This window comes from Rhinatrema bivittatum, chromosome 3 (assembly GCF_901001135.1).
Source record: "Rhinatrema bivittatum chromosome 3, aRhiBiv1.1, whole genome shotgun sequence".
Taxonomy (NCBI): Eukaryota; Metazoa; Chordata; class Amphibia; order Gymnophiona; family Rhinatrematidae; genus Rhinatrema; species Rhinatrema bivittatum.
Genome location: NC_042617.1, coordinates 59,603,439 through 59,617,094, shown reverse-complemented (window position 1 = coordinate 59,617,094; position 13,656 = coordinate 59,603,439).

Below are 13,656 nucleotides of genomic sequence, written 5' to 3'. Positions count from 1 at the left end.
TAAGTTTGTACTTGAGGCTTGCCGAAGGTCACAAGGAACAACAGTGGAACTTGAACGCTGGGCTCCCTGGTTCATAGCCCGCTGCTCTAGCCATGAGGCTACTTCTCCACTCGCATAGGAAGTCTTTAGACCAACAGGTTATTGACAAACGAAGCCCAACAATCCTTCTACAGGGGCATTTAAATACAATCAGAATATCAGCTGATAATCCCAACCGTTGTCTAAAATTTCAATTGAACCATCAGAGCTTCTCACAGCTAAAATAATGAAGTAATAATTAAACAAAAAAGTAAAACTAGCAAAACATAAGAGCAATAAGAACATTCAATAGGAAACTAAGGACATTAAAAAAAATCGAATCAAGAACTAGTGAAAGCTAAATGTCTAATGGATTATGTTTCATTGGCTTGTGAAAATAACCATACACCTCATTCTCCCCCAAACCCCATTCTCCACCACCTCCAAATATGTATACACAATAGGGATGTGAATCGTTTTCCATATCGTCTTAACGATAGAAATCGTGTGGCAGGGCAAGAAAATCGTCTTAGGCACGATTTTTTAGTTAAAAAATCGTTAAAAATCGTTTTTTCCGATTAGTGCGCACTAACTCGAGTTAGTGCGCACTAACGGGAGTTAGTGCACACTAACTGGGAGTTAGTGCGCACTAACTGAAAATGATACAATTTGACACTTTTCAGGTCAGTTAAGGTCAGTTTAGGAATGAATATGTATTCCTATTGGCTGCCCTCTTATTTATTCATGTTACCAAGTTTCCTACTGACAGTATATGGGGGATGGGAAATGGAAACAGTTGGTAGCTTGACAAAACAAGTAATGTGATCAGTCAATGTGACTAGAACTTGTGCCCTAACCCTGATACCAGGGGTATTGTGATCTTCCTGCACACAGTGCCCTATCCCTATTAATACCAGGAGTGTTGTGATCTTCCTGCACACAGTGCCCTATCCCTAATACCAGGGGTGTTGTGATCTTCCTGCACACAGTGCCCTATTCCTGATACTGGGGGTGTTGTGATCTTCCTGCACACAGTGCCCTATTCCTGATACCGGGGGTGTTGTGATCTTCTTGCACACATCCCGATATCAGGGATAGGGCACTGCATGCAGGAAGATCACAACACTCCTGGTATTAATAGGGATAGGGCACTGCATGCAGGAAGATCACAACACTCCTGGTATTAATAGGGATAGGGCACTGCATGCAGGAAGATCACAACACCCCTGGTATCAGGGATAGGGCACTGTGTGCAGGAAGATCACAATACCCCGGAGGAGTGAGGGTCAGGCAGCTCCCCCCTGTCTGTGAAGCCAGCCTCTCACTAGTAATGCAGGGAGGGAGCTGTCTCAGACTTCACCATCCTCCCCCCCCCCCCTTACCCACACACCATTCACTAGCTGGGACATGGGGGAAGTCAGGAGTGAGGGTCAGGCAGCTCCCCCCTGTCTGTGAAGCCAGCCTCTCACTAGTAATGCAGGGAGGGAGCTGTCTCAGACTTCACCATCCACCCCCCCCCCCCCCCTCACCCCACACACCATTCACTAGCTGGGACATGGGGGAAGTCAGGAGTGAGGGACAGGCAGCTCCCCCCTGTCTGTGAAGCCAGCCTCTCACTAGTAATGCAGGGAGGGAGCTGTCTCAGACTTCACCATCCTCCCCCCCCCCCTCACCCCACACACCATCCACTAGCTGGGACATGGGGGAAGTCAGGAGTGAGGGTCAGGCAGCTCCCCCATGTCTGTGAAGCCAGCCTCTCACTAGTAATGCAGGGAGGGAGCTGTCTCAGACTTCACCATCCTCCCCCCCCCCCTCACCCACACACCATTCACTAGCTGGGACATGGGGGAAGTCAGGAGTGAGGGTCAGGCAGCTCCCCCCTGTCTGTGAAGCCAGCCTCTCACTAGTAATGCAGGGAGGGAGCTGTCTCAGACTTCACCATCCTCCACCCCCCCCTCACCCACACACCATTCACTAGCTGGGACATGGGGGAAGTCAGGAGTGAGGGTCAGGCAGCTCCCCCCTGTCTGTGAAGCCAGCCTCTCACTAGTAATGCAGGGAGGGAGCTGTCTCAGACTTCACCATCCTCCCCCCCCCCCCCTCACCCACACACCATTCACTAGCTGGGACATGGGGGAAGTCAGGAGTGAGGGTCAGGCAGCTCCCCCCTGTCTGCGAAGCCAGCCTCTCACTAGTAATGCAGGGAGGGAGCTGTCTCAGACTTCACCATCCTCCCCCCCCCCTCACCCACACACCATTCACTAGCTGGGACATGGGGGAAGTCAGGAGTGAGGGTCAGGCAGCTCCCCCCTGTCTGTGAAGCCAGGCTCTCACTAGTAATGCAGGGAGGGAGCTGTCTCAGACTTCACCATCCCCCCCCCCCCCCCCTCACCCACACACCATTCACTAGCTGGGACATGGGGGAAGTCAGGAGTGAGGGTCAGGCAGCTCCCCCCTGTCTGTGAAGCCAGCCTCTCACTAGTAATGCAGGGAGGGAGCTGTCTCAGACTTCACCATCCTCCCCCCCCCCCTCACCCACACACCATTCACTAGCTGGGACATGGGGGAAGTCAGGAGTGAGGGTCAGGCAGCTCACCCCTGTCTGTGAAGCCAGCCTCTCACTAGTAATGCAGGGAGGGAGCTGTCTCAGACTTCACCATCCTCCCCCCCCCCTCACCCACACACCATTCACTAGCTGGGACATGGGGGAAGTCAGGAGTGAGGGTCAGGCAGCTCCCCCCTGTCTGCGAAGCCAGCCTCTCCCTAGTAATGCAGGGAGGGGGCTGTCTCAGACTTCACCATCCCCCCCCCCCCCCCCCTCACCCACACACCATTCACTAGCTGGGACATGGGGGAAGTCAGGAGTGAGGGGCAGGCAGCTCCCCCCTGTCTGTGAAGCCAGGCTCTCACTAGTAATGCAGGGAGGGAGCTGTCTCAGACTTCACCATCCTCCCCCCCCCCCTCACCCACACACCATTCACTAGCTGGGACATGGGGGAAGTCAGGAGTGAGGGTCAGGCAGCTCCCCCCTGTCTGTGAAGCCAGCCTCTCACTAGTAATGCAGGGAGGGAGCTGTCTCAGACTGGTATCAGGGTTAGGGCACTGTGTGCAGGAAGATCACAACACTCCTGGTATTAATAGGGATAGGGCACTGTAAGAGATGACTGTAGTAGATTGAATAAAGATCTGATGTTTCTGCTCTCCTCACACCAAACAAAAACAACACACAAGCAGAGAAGCCCTTCTTACAAAGCTGAGCTAGTGAGTTAAGTAGGAGGAAAAGTAAACATACTTGTGCCAGTGTGGCTACTTAAAAAATACACTTACCAACAATCAATTACATATATTTGAACTGTGTACAGTTCCAGCCAGGACCACCTTTCTAAAATGCACAGTGATTGGCAAATTCAACATGCACTAGCATTTCAGGTGCCTGCTAACAAAAATAATAAACAAACAAGTTCTAGTCACGTGAGTGCTGATCATTACATTACTTTTTTTGTCAAGCTTCCAAACTGTTTCCATTTCACATCCCCCCAACCATATTGGTAACATCAATAGATAAGAGCACAGCCAGCCAATAGGAATACATACATACATATTCATTCCTAAGTGACCTTTACTGACCTGGGAAGTGTGAACACTTTGTTTCATTTTCTGTTGGTGTTCGTTAGTTTCCAGTTCCATTTCCCATCCCCCCAACCATCACCTCAGTGGTAACCTTGGTAATATCAATAGATAAGAGGGCAGCCAGCCAATAGGAACACATATTCATTCCTAACTGACCTTCAGTGACCTGGAAAGTGTTTATTTGTATCATTTTCAGTTAGTGCGCACTAAATCGAGTTAGTGCGCACTAACGGGGAGTTAGTGCGCACTAACTCGAGTTAGTGCGCACTAACACGATTTAACGATTTTTAACGATAAATCGTTAGAATTTCTATTGTATCGTGATCTATAACGATTTAAGACGATATAAACATTATCGGACGATAATTTTAATCGTTGAAAAACGATTCACATCCCTAATACACAACGCTTCTACAAATCTATGTTGGAAAGCATTTCCAAAGGCATGCTTCTGCATGCTTTCCATACTTGTTTTCTACAGAATATCTTCCTTGGCCTTATGGTAGTATATTAAACAAGTACGGTGAATATAGCAGTCCTTTAAGAAAATCAAAAATATACTTGCAATATAGATGCAATTTTCATTTTTAATAAATGAATAAACTCCTGAGTCCTAAACATTCTTGTAACACAGATCAAAATGTCCTATCTCATGGACACCATGTTTTGCCCAAAATGCTTTGTTGGGAAGGAAACTTTTTTTTTTTTAATATTTTCTTTTTCATTCTCAGGTTAATACATATTTATTTGTTGGGTTATTTTTTCCCAGTTGAAAACAATATTTTTACCATATTGCCATGTCCCATGCTTGTGAATTGTCTTCTTGCTCATGAAGATGGTAGCTTTCAAACTGGCATGCGCGCATACATCGGCCAGTGTCCAGGGCCAAAGCCATTTTATAACAAACGCGTGCATGTTATGAAATAGTCTGCCCGCACGCACATATGCCCCATATTTTAAGTGGGCATGCACCTATGTGCACAAATCCTGCTTCTAACGTGTGAATCAGAGGATTTTAAAAGAGGCAGGCATCCATGCCATTCCCAGTTTACCAGTTCATCCACCAGTTTGCCCAGTTAACAGCTAGGTCCTCCAACTCCCCCTGGTTTCATAGCCTACACTCCCCCCTAGTTACTCCACACCTTATAAAACCCTCAGAAATGGCTTGATCCTTTTATTTAACTTACACGTCATCCATTGCAGAAGTGAAGTTACATGGCCGGGGACCTCGGTGCACATCGGGACATGTATTTATGTGCACATCTCGGGTTCGCACCCCAAAATGACCATGTCCCACCCCAGCAATGTCCTCACCCCGTTTTTGAAAACTCTGGACATGTGTGTGCTGTGGGAGATACATGCATAGCTGGGCGCCTTTTAAAATTCTCTCAGCACACATGAGCCCGACTTATTTGCGCGTCCACTAATTAATGCACGTGCTGGGCTTTTAACTATCACCTTGAAATGTAAAGAGGCTGAACTCCCCAACTAAAAGGAGTATACTTCTTTGGGAAGCTGCAAAGAAAAAGGCTTTGGTTTATTTTGTTCAAGAAACCCATTTTTAAAAAGACAGAGAATTTTGTCTTAGGAGTAAAAATATTGCCTCGTCTTATTTTGCTTCTGATATTATTAAGGAGGGACTGGTATACTTTTTGTGAGATGTTTTTCTTTCGCTGTTAGTAGAATTAGGAAGGATCCGAGGGGACAATATATTTTTGTTACATGTAGAATGGAAAGTTGCTCCTTAACTTTGGCTTCCATTTACTCCCTGAATGTGGATCAAATTTCTTTTGTTTCAGCATGTTTGGCTGAACTGTTTGTTTTTTCAGCGGGAAGGGTGTTTATTGTGATTGACTTTAATTTAATCTTTTCTCCTGGGTTAGATAATACAGATCCAGTCGCTAAGGATCTGCAACATAAGGCCCAACTGTTTGAGTGGCTGCTTGCTGAACATGATTTAGTAGGTCACTGGAGATTTTTGTATCCTAATAAAAGAGCCTTTTCCTTCTATTCTACCACTCGTAATTCATATTTGCCACTGACTATATCTCCATTTATAAGAGGGAGTTAGATTCACTTAACTCAGAAGAAGTAGGTGTTATCATAGTGGTCTGATCATGCCCCAGTCTCCTTGAAATATGTTATTTGGATATTAGGAATCATTCTTCACACAGTTGGAAGTTACTGTATTTGACTGCTTGCTGAAGGATGAGAATGTCTGTTCCTCTATCGTGGAAGCTATTAAGGAATACTTTGAACTGAACGACACTGCAGAGGTCTCTGGAACCACTTTGTAGCATGCAGCTAAGGCCACTATTCGGGGAAGTTAATAGCTCTGAATGTGGCTAGAAAGTGCTCATTTCGACTTGTAGAAGACAATGTCAGGATGGAAATAAGAAAAGCTGCTGCAAATCAGGGATACCACTCCTCTCTCCTGTGTGATACGGCTTTAAACAAAAGAGTTATTTTAAACTCTATAGTGGTAGAGAAAGTTGGTAAGACTCTCTGTCAAGTTAAATGGATGTACTATGATAAGGGGAATAAAGCTCAGAGGTTGTTGACTCACAAGTTGAAGGCTGCAGCATGCTCCAACCTCATTAAGGATATCAGAACCCCTTCTCAGGAAATTTCTTGTGAGGTTAGGAATATTTGTGACTTGTTCAGGGAGTTTTTATATCACACTGAATACCTCTGAGTAACTGAGGATGAGATTTCCTCTTTTTTTTTTTTTTATTTCATGGCTTTTCTCTTTCTACATTATCTCTAGAGACGGATGAGAGACTAGTCCTTAATTACTATCCAGGAGGTCAAGAATGCAATTGGAAGTATAAAGGAGGATATTAGTCCAGGAAAGGATGGGTTTTCTTGTTTATACTTTAAGACTTTTTCTAATTTTCTTGTTCATAGGTTAGTGGTTCTGTGCAATAGGATATTGCAAGGGGAGTCTCTCCTGCTATTGTCTCTTTTAACCTCTATTTCTGTGATATATAAGCCAGGTAAGGATCCAGTGGAATGCAGTTCTGATAGACCAATTTCACTTTTAAACTATGACAACAGGATCCTAGCTAAGATATTGGCAGGCAAGATGGAGCAGGTGTTCCCTGTATTAGTAGACAGGGATCAAACCAAACCTATAATAATAACCTATATAAATATAAATAACCTACTAATAATAAAAAAAAGAGCTCGCACTCAAACCAATCTCCAACAACCTACCAAAGAAATACGAAATCGCCCTCTTTGACTCAGAACACCTTCAAATATGCCTAGTCTATTGCCCTCCAAACCTTCTAGAAGATGACCCTTCCCCCCTACTGGAATACCTAACTTCAAACATAAGCACAAAAAAACCTACCATAATACTGGGCGACTTCAACCTCCACACAGACATCAACAAAAAAACTCATAGCTGCCAAACACTTCTGGACATGCTATCTAGTTTCAACATGACTCAACAAGTGAACACCCACACTCATAAAGCTGGACATACTCTTGACCTAATATTCACCAGCCACCACTTCTCAAATACCTACACCTCAGCCAACCCAGTTCCCTGGTCTGATCACTTCCTCATCCACTGTAAAACTCAACTACTACAACCCAATAACTCAACTAATGCAAACATCCCTACTTCTTTCAAATTCAGACCACATTTTCATCCAGACAAACTACAAAAAGAACTAGGAAAACAACTCTCTAATCTTGACCTCTCCAGCACCAAGAGAGCAACTCAATCTTGGCACCATCTAACCAAACTAACAGCCAACAATATAAACCCAGTGAAAACTAGACAGCGAAAACTAAAAAACGAAAAAAATAACCCGTGGTTTGACTCCAACCTTAGATCAATGAAAACAAACCTCAGAAAACTGGAAAAAGAATGGAGAAAATCGATGTCCCCATCTAACCAACAAAGATACCGCACCTTGCCATCTATAAAAACACGATTTCAAACACGAAAAGAAACTACTACAGCCAAAAGATTAAAAACTCTTCTAACAATTCAAATGCCTTATTCAACATCGTAAAAAACCTCACAGAGGACAAAAACACTACTACCCACTCACACAATGATACCAACTTAACACAAGACCTTGCCACGTTCTTCAAAGACAAAATCAACAGACTAATAAGCTCTCTCAACAAATCTACTTTCGCAGATGACTGGTTAGAATCTAAGAATATACCCCAGTGGTCACATTTCAACCCTGTCTCCAACACTGAAGCTGAAAAAATGCTAAAAAAAATAAATCCTGCGCGTCATGAACTTGACACTATCCCAACGCGGTACCTCAAAGATATGGCACATATCATCGCCCCTACCTTAGCCGCCATCATGAACAAATCACTAGAAGAAGGCGAACTCCCAACCGAACTAAAATCAGCAACCATCACTCCCATTCTAAAAAAGAAGAACCTAGATCCGTCAGACCCGAATAACTACCGCCCCATCTCCAATCTACCCCTACTAGCTAAATTGACAGAAAAAGCTGCTTTATCCCAACTAAACGAACACCTTGAATCAAACAACATACTACACTCGAATCAACACGGATTTAGAAAAAATCACAGCACGGAAACACTTCTCACCAGCCTATCTAACGATATTCTAAGAAGTGCTGACATCAAGATTAACCACCTCCTAATACTCCTAGACCTCTCTGCGGCATTCGATACCGTAGATCATAAAATACTTCTATCTAGCCTCTCAAACATCGGCCTCTCCGGCACCACCCTCAAATGGTTCACCTCCTATCTAAATAACAGATCCTTCAAGGTCACCATGAACAACATCTCATCAAAACCCCTCTCTCTAGACACCGGTGTACCACAAGGATCCGCCCTTTCGGCCACCCCTCTTTAACATCTACTTAATCCCTCTCTGCCACTTCATCTCCAGTCTTGGAATAACTTTCTTTCTGTACGCCGACGACATTCAGTTCATCATCTCTGTCACCAACTCAATAGAAGACGCTCTCTGCACAGCTGCCAAACACCTAACCACAATTAGAAACATGCTCAACAAGTTAAAATTATGCCTAAACATGAATAAAACTGAATGTATCCTCATTGGACGAAACGTCTCAGACCAAACCATATCCCACAACTATCTTCTAATCAACAACATCTCCATACCTCTAAAAAGCTCAACAAAGGACCTCGGCGTATGGATCGACAAAGATCTCAACCTAAAAACAAACATAGCAACCAAAACAAAGGAAGGTTTCTATAAACTTCATGTTCTAAAACACCTAAAACCGCTCCTCCACCATCAGGAATTCCGAACAGTACTACAATCCCTGATCTTCAGCAGCCTAGATTACTGCAACTCAATGTTATTAGGTCTCCCCAAATCCACCATAAAACCTCTACAGTTACTGCAAAATGCCGCTGCTAGAGTTCTGACCGGAAATAAAAAATCTGATCACATCACCCCAGTATTAAAAAGTCTACACTGGCTACCAATCATTCAGAGAATAGAATACAAAACCCTGACGATCATCCACAACGCAGTACACAACACAGATAACTCCGCAGTCAGTAAAATGTTCCACCCCCACAAACCTCAACGGAACACCAGAACCTCCGACAAACGACTACTCGAAATACCCGCTTACCCCATGGCAAAGCTTACTAACACCAGAAATAGAGCTCTCTCCATAGCGGGGCCAAAACTTTGGAACGCCCTACCATGCTACCTCACCACTAACAGCGATAATAAATCATTCAAAAAAGAACTGAAAACTTGGATCTTCAGCCAGACTTTCAACGATAATTTAGGCTAATTACAATTGTGATGCCTTAGTCCACCCCTCCTACTCCCCTCTTCTCTTCTCCTCTTCTTTACCCCCTTCCTCCCCCCCTTGCCCCCCCTCTTGCCCTCCCCTTGCCCCTACCCCCTCGCCTCTTCCCCCCCTCCTTCCGGCCCCATCCGACCCCCCCTACCCCTACCTTCTACCTCTCTCCTCCCCTCTTTCCTTTCATTTCCCACTCATACTTTCTTGTGTTTAGAGCACGCGTTTGTATCTACCTTCCTCGTTTTTCGTTTCTATATTCATTTTCGTTATTTGACTTAAGATATTTTAGTTATTTCCTGTTACAACCTGTTCCATGACCTGCTATATGCATATACTTTCGTTTCACAACTTGTTCTATGTATAATTGTTTTGTTTCAATGTAAACCGGGGTGAAGGCTTGTGCTAAACCTCGGTATATAAAAGCTAAAAATAAATAAATAAATAAATGAATGAAAGGGAGGCAAGGGTCAGATAATGTTTATCGGACTTTGGACTTAATGTATTGAGCTAGGAATAGGAAAGAAGAGTCTCTTGTAGTTTCCTTGGATGATGAGAAAGCATTTATTAGGGTAGAGTGGTCTTGCCTATTTTATTTTATTTATTTATTTAGATTTATATTCCGCTTTTCACACTTTTTCAGCGTTTCAAAGTGGATTACATACAGGCACTGAAGCTGTTTCCCTATCCCCGGAGGGCTTACAATCTAAGTTTGTACCTATATGCAATTCCAGCTACATTTGCTTTTAGGCAATGATAACCACATAGAACTGTTTGCAGATGACGTTCTCCTATATGTGTGAAATCCTTCTCAGACTTTGAGGATTGTGCTGAAAGAGATTAATAAATTTAGTTGAGTGTTGGGATATAAAATAAATGAATCTGAGACCGAAATTATAGAAACTTGGATCCAATCCATCCAGTGACAAAAAGGTGTCCAGAGAAATCATATCCCTTTAAGTGGAACAAAGCTTCTATTAACTATCTTGGTGTAGTGATCCTAGCTAAGGAGGTCATTTTCTAACGGGATCGCAAGCGATACCTAGATCGGGGAGGAATCGGGGCGGCGTCAGCACTGGAAAGGGAGGAGTCGGGGTGGCACTGGGGGCAGATGCGGCAGGAGACAAAATCGCTAGGCAGTGAAAAAGTAAGAACCCTTATCGCCGCCAGTAACGCCGCCCAATAGCACCACCTTTCATGGTGGCGCTATTGGTTTGCAAAAAGCCGGCAGCGATAACACTATGGTGGTGCGATCACTGCCGGCTTTCTCAGGCCCGCCCCCTGCTTCCCCCCCACCCCCCACCCCCCGGTACTTGCGCGATTCTCAAAGGCCTGCGATTTTAGAAAATCCAGGCCTAAATTGGACAAGTTGTATGAAATTAATTACTTCTGCTAGAAAAGGTGAGAAATTGCTTGTCTTTATGGACTCCTCTCCAAATCTCATGGTTTGGTAGAATAGCTTCAACTAAAATGAAGGCTCTCCCCATTTTTTATTTTTGTTTGAAATGTTACCTGTTCAGGTTCTGGCTGGTTTTTTTGTTCAGGAAACTTCAAAAGATGATTTCTGATTTCAGGCAGGGTAGGAGCCTAGAACTTGAATGCAGGTGCTTGAAGGCATTAAGGGTAAAGGTGGAGTGCGGCTTCCTGACTTCAGGGTTTACTATTGGGCAACTCTGTTGAAGCGCGTTGTGTTCTGGTTAAATAAATTTCTGGATAAGCACTGGTTACCTATGGAAAAGGAATAAGCCAAGGCAAAAAGTTCTGCTCTTCACCTTTAGGTTTCCATGCCTTTGAGAAAGCATATTTTAAATTTCTCATCCTTTATTTCCTCAGTTTCATCAGTGTGGTAAAGGATTTCCACTTCCTTGAAACGCTCGTATTTTCCTTCCCCTCTATCTCCTCTCTGGAATAATCTGGACCTACTGGGACATTTTACTAGGACAATTTTCCCACCGTGGCATGCCTGTGTTCTTCAAAGTGGGAGGAGGGGTGGGGGGGCAACGTTTTAGTGGAAATTCCTATCTTTCGTTGCATGGTCTTCAGGAGAGGTTTAATTTTCCTAACATCCCTGTCTTTCATTACCTGCAAATTAAGGGGCTGGGCTTTTTTTTTTTACAGCTGTTCAAATCTTCTTGTAGCAGAGAGTTTACAGACTTTGAAAAGTTTGTCTCAATTGCCCCTGGTAATAAAGGATTGACATCTGTCCTTTATAGGTTGTTGAGGGATAGGGATTCTCAGCCATTGGACATTATCATAAGCATTTGGGAAAAGGATTTTGGATTTAAAATAAGCAAGGAAGAGTGGGCAGATATTTCCTTAAAACAAATAAAGGCAACTTGAACTGTGTGTCCATTCATGAGAATGGATTTAACATTTTTTACGGATGCTGCTTTGCACCAGTAAGATTATTCAAAATGGGGTATAGCAGGGATCCTTTTTGTTGGAGGGGTTGTGGCGAGCAGGTCGCTTTCTTCCATGTTTGGTGGTCCTGCCCTGTTATCTCCTTGTTTTAGTCTGGAATCTTCTCTTGGATTTATCAAATATCTAGGGTGAAACTTCCCTCAATCCTGTCTTAAGATTTATAACATTGGGGATGCTCAAAATCCTTCTTTGGTAGTTCATATCTTAGTAGCTGTGAGGCATCTCATCGCTTTACAAAGGAACTCCCCATCTAAGCCTTCCATATATCCCTGTGGTTCCAAAATTTGTGGCATACTTATGCAATTTGATTTTATTTAAGATTTAATTATAGAATAATAGCATGTAATTTTTATCTTTTAATTTGTATTATTTATTTACAATTAGATGCAATGTTTCACTATCTTTAATTGTTATTGTACATTGTTTTGAAGTTATTATGAAAATCAGTTAATCAAAACAAATATTACCATTACCATGCCATATTTGACACAGCAAGACAGATTCAGATGTGAATTCCCATAAGATGAGGCTAGTTCAATTACTTGCACATGCTGACTCTCACAAACACTCACACACACACACACACTCACTGACTCACACACATGCTCAGTCTCACACAAACATATGCTGACTCAATCATGCAGGTGAAACCCCTTTTTTGAAAGTAGATTTTCTTTCAGGGCATACAACTAATTTATATCTTCGGGGCTTCTCCGGCTATCACTCCTCCCCGATCCTGAGCTCTCTATCTGAGAGGGGGATTCTTTTTATGGGGGGAGATTTTCATCTAAGGCCCAGACAGGGATTGATTTATCCCTTGCGAGTTGATAGTTTTGGAATCCCCGGAAGAGACAGGACCAGGCATTGGGTGTTAAATAATTTTACTGATTGGTAAAAGTCACTTAAAAGTCCATCTTTAAATAAGTGTGCAGTTATAGTTGATTTTAATACAGTTAGGGTGTCCTCAACTTGGATAACTGCCCTTTTCTTCAGCAACCTGGCACAGAGCTTCCTGTGGTGGTGTAAATGTGCACTAAAGCTCTCCTGGGAGACTTACCCCTGGGATTCCTATGATAGGGGGGTCTCCTTCTAGCATAGAAAAAAAAAAAGTCCCACCTCAGTCTCCGGCTCAAATCCAAACACCCAGCCTTGGGGCCCTGATCCCATATTGGTGAAGATCTGGATGGGGGTCTCCAAGATCTTACTTGGGTTCCTTTAGATGTCCAGAAAGGTGACTCCTCAGGTTGAAATGTCTTTAACTTCGGGAACCTGCTATTTCCAGCCTGGCTCCCAGTGAGGAGGGAATGGCTTAAAAATCTCCTCACGCACAACAAAAAGAGAAAAAACACTTTCCTTAGTCAAACATTTTTCCTAGACTGGAGAGTTCCCGGGTATGCGCATGCTCGCTTACACTGAGATTTCCACAGGCTCACTGATACACACATGCATACGCATGCTCATGCTCAGATTCACACACGCTTTCACTACCAACCACCTTAAAAACATTGCAAGTCAGACTGGAAGGACTGCTTGGGGTCTTTGTTAACCATATATACTATATTCCTATGTCCACACACAAGCTCATACTTACTGACTTACACACTGTCACACCCCACACATGCTGACAAAGATGCACACTCACGCTCGCTGACATACGCATGGTCATACTCATACTCACTGAGTCACGTACTCACACTCTCACACATAGTGACACGCATGTACACTCACTGACTCATAAATGAAAATAAAGTTTTAACTTGCATTGATGATTGGGAAGGGATCCAGGCAGGGA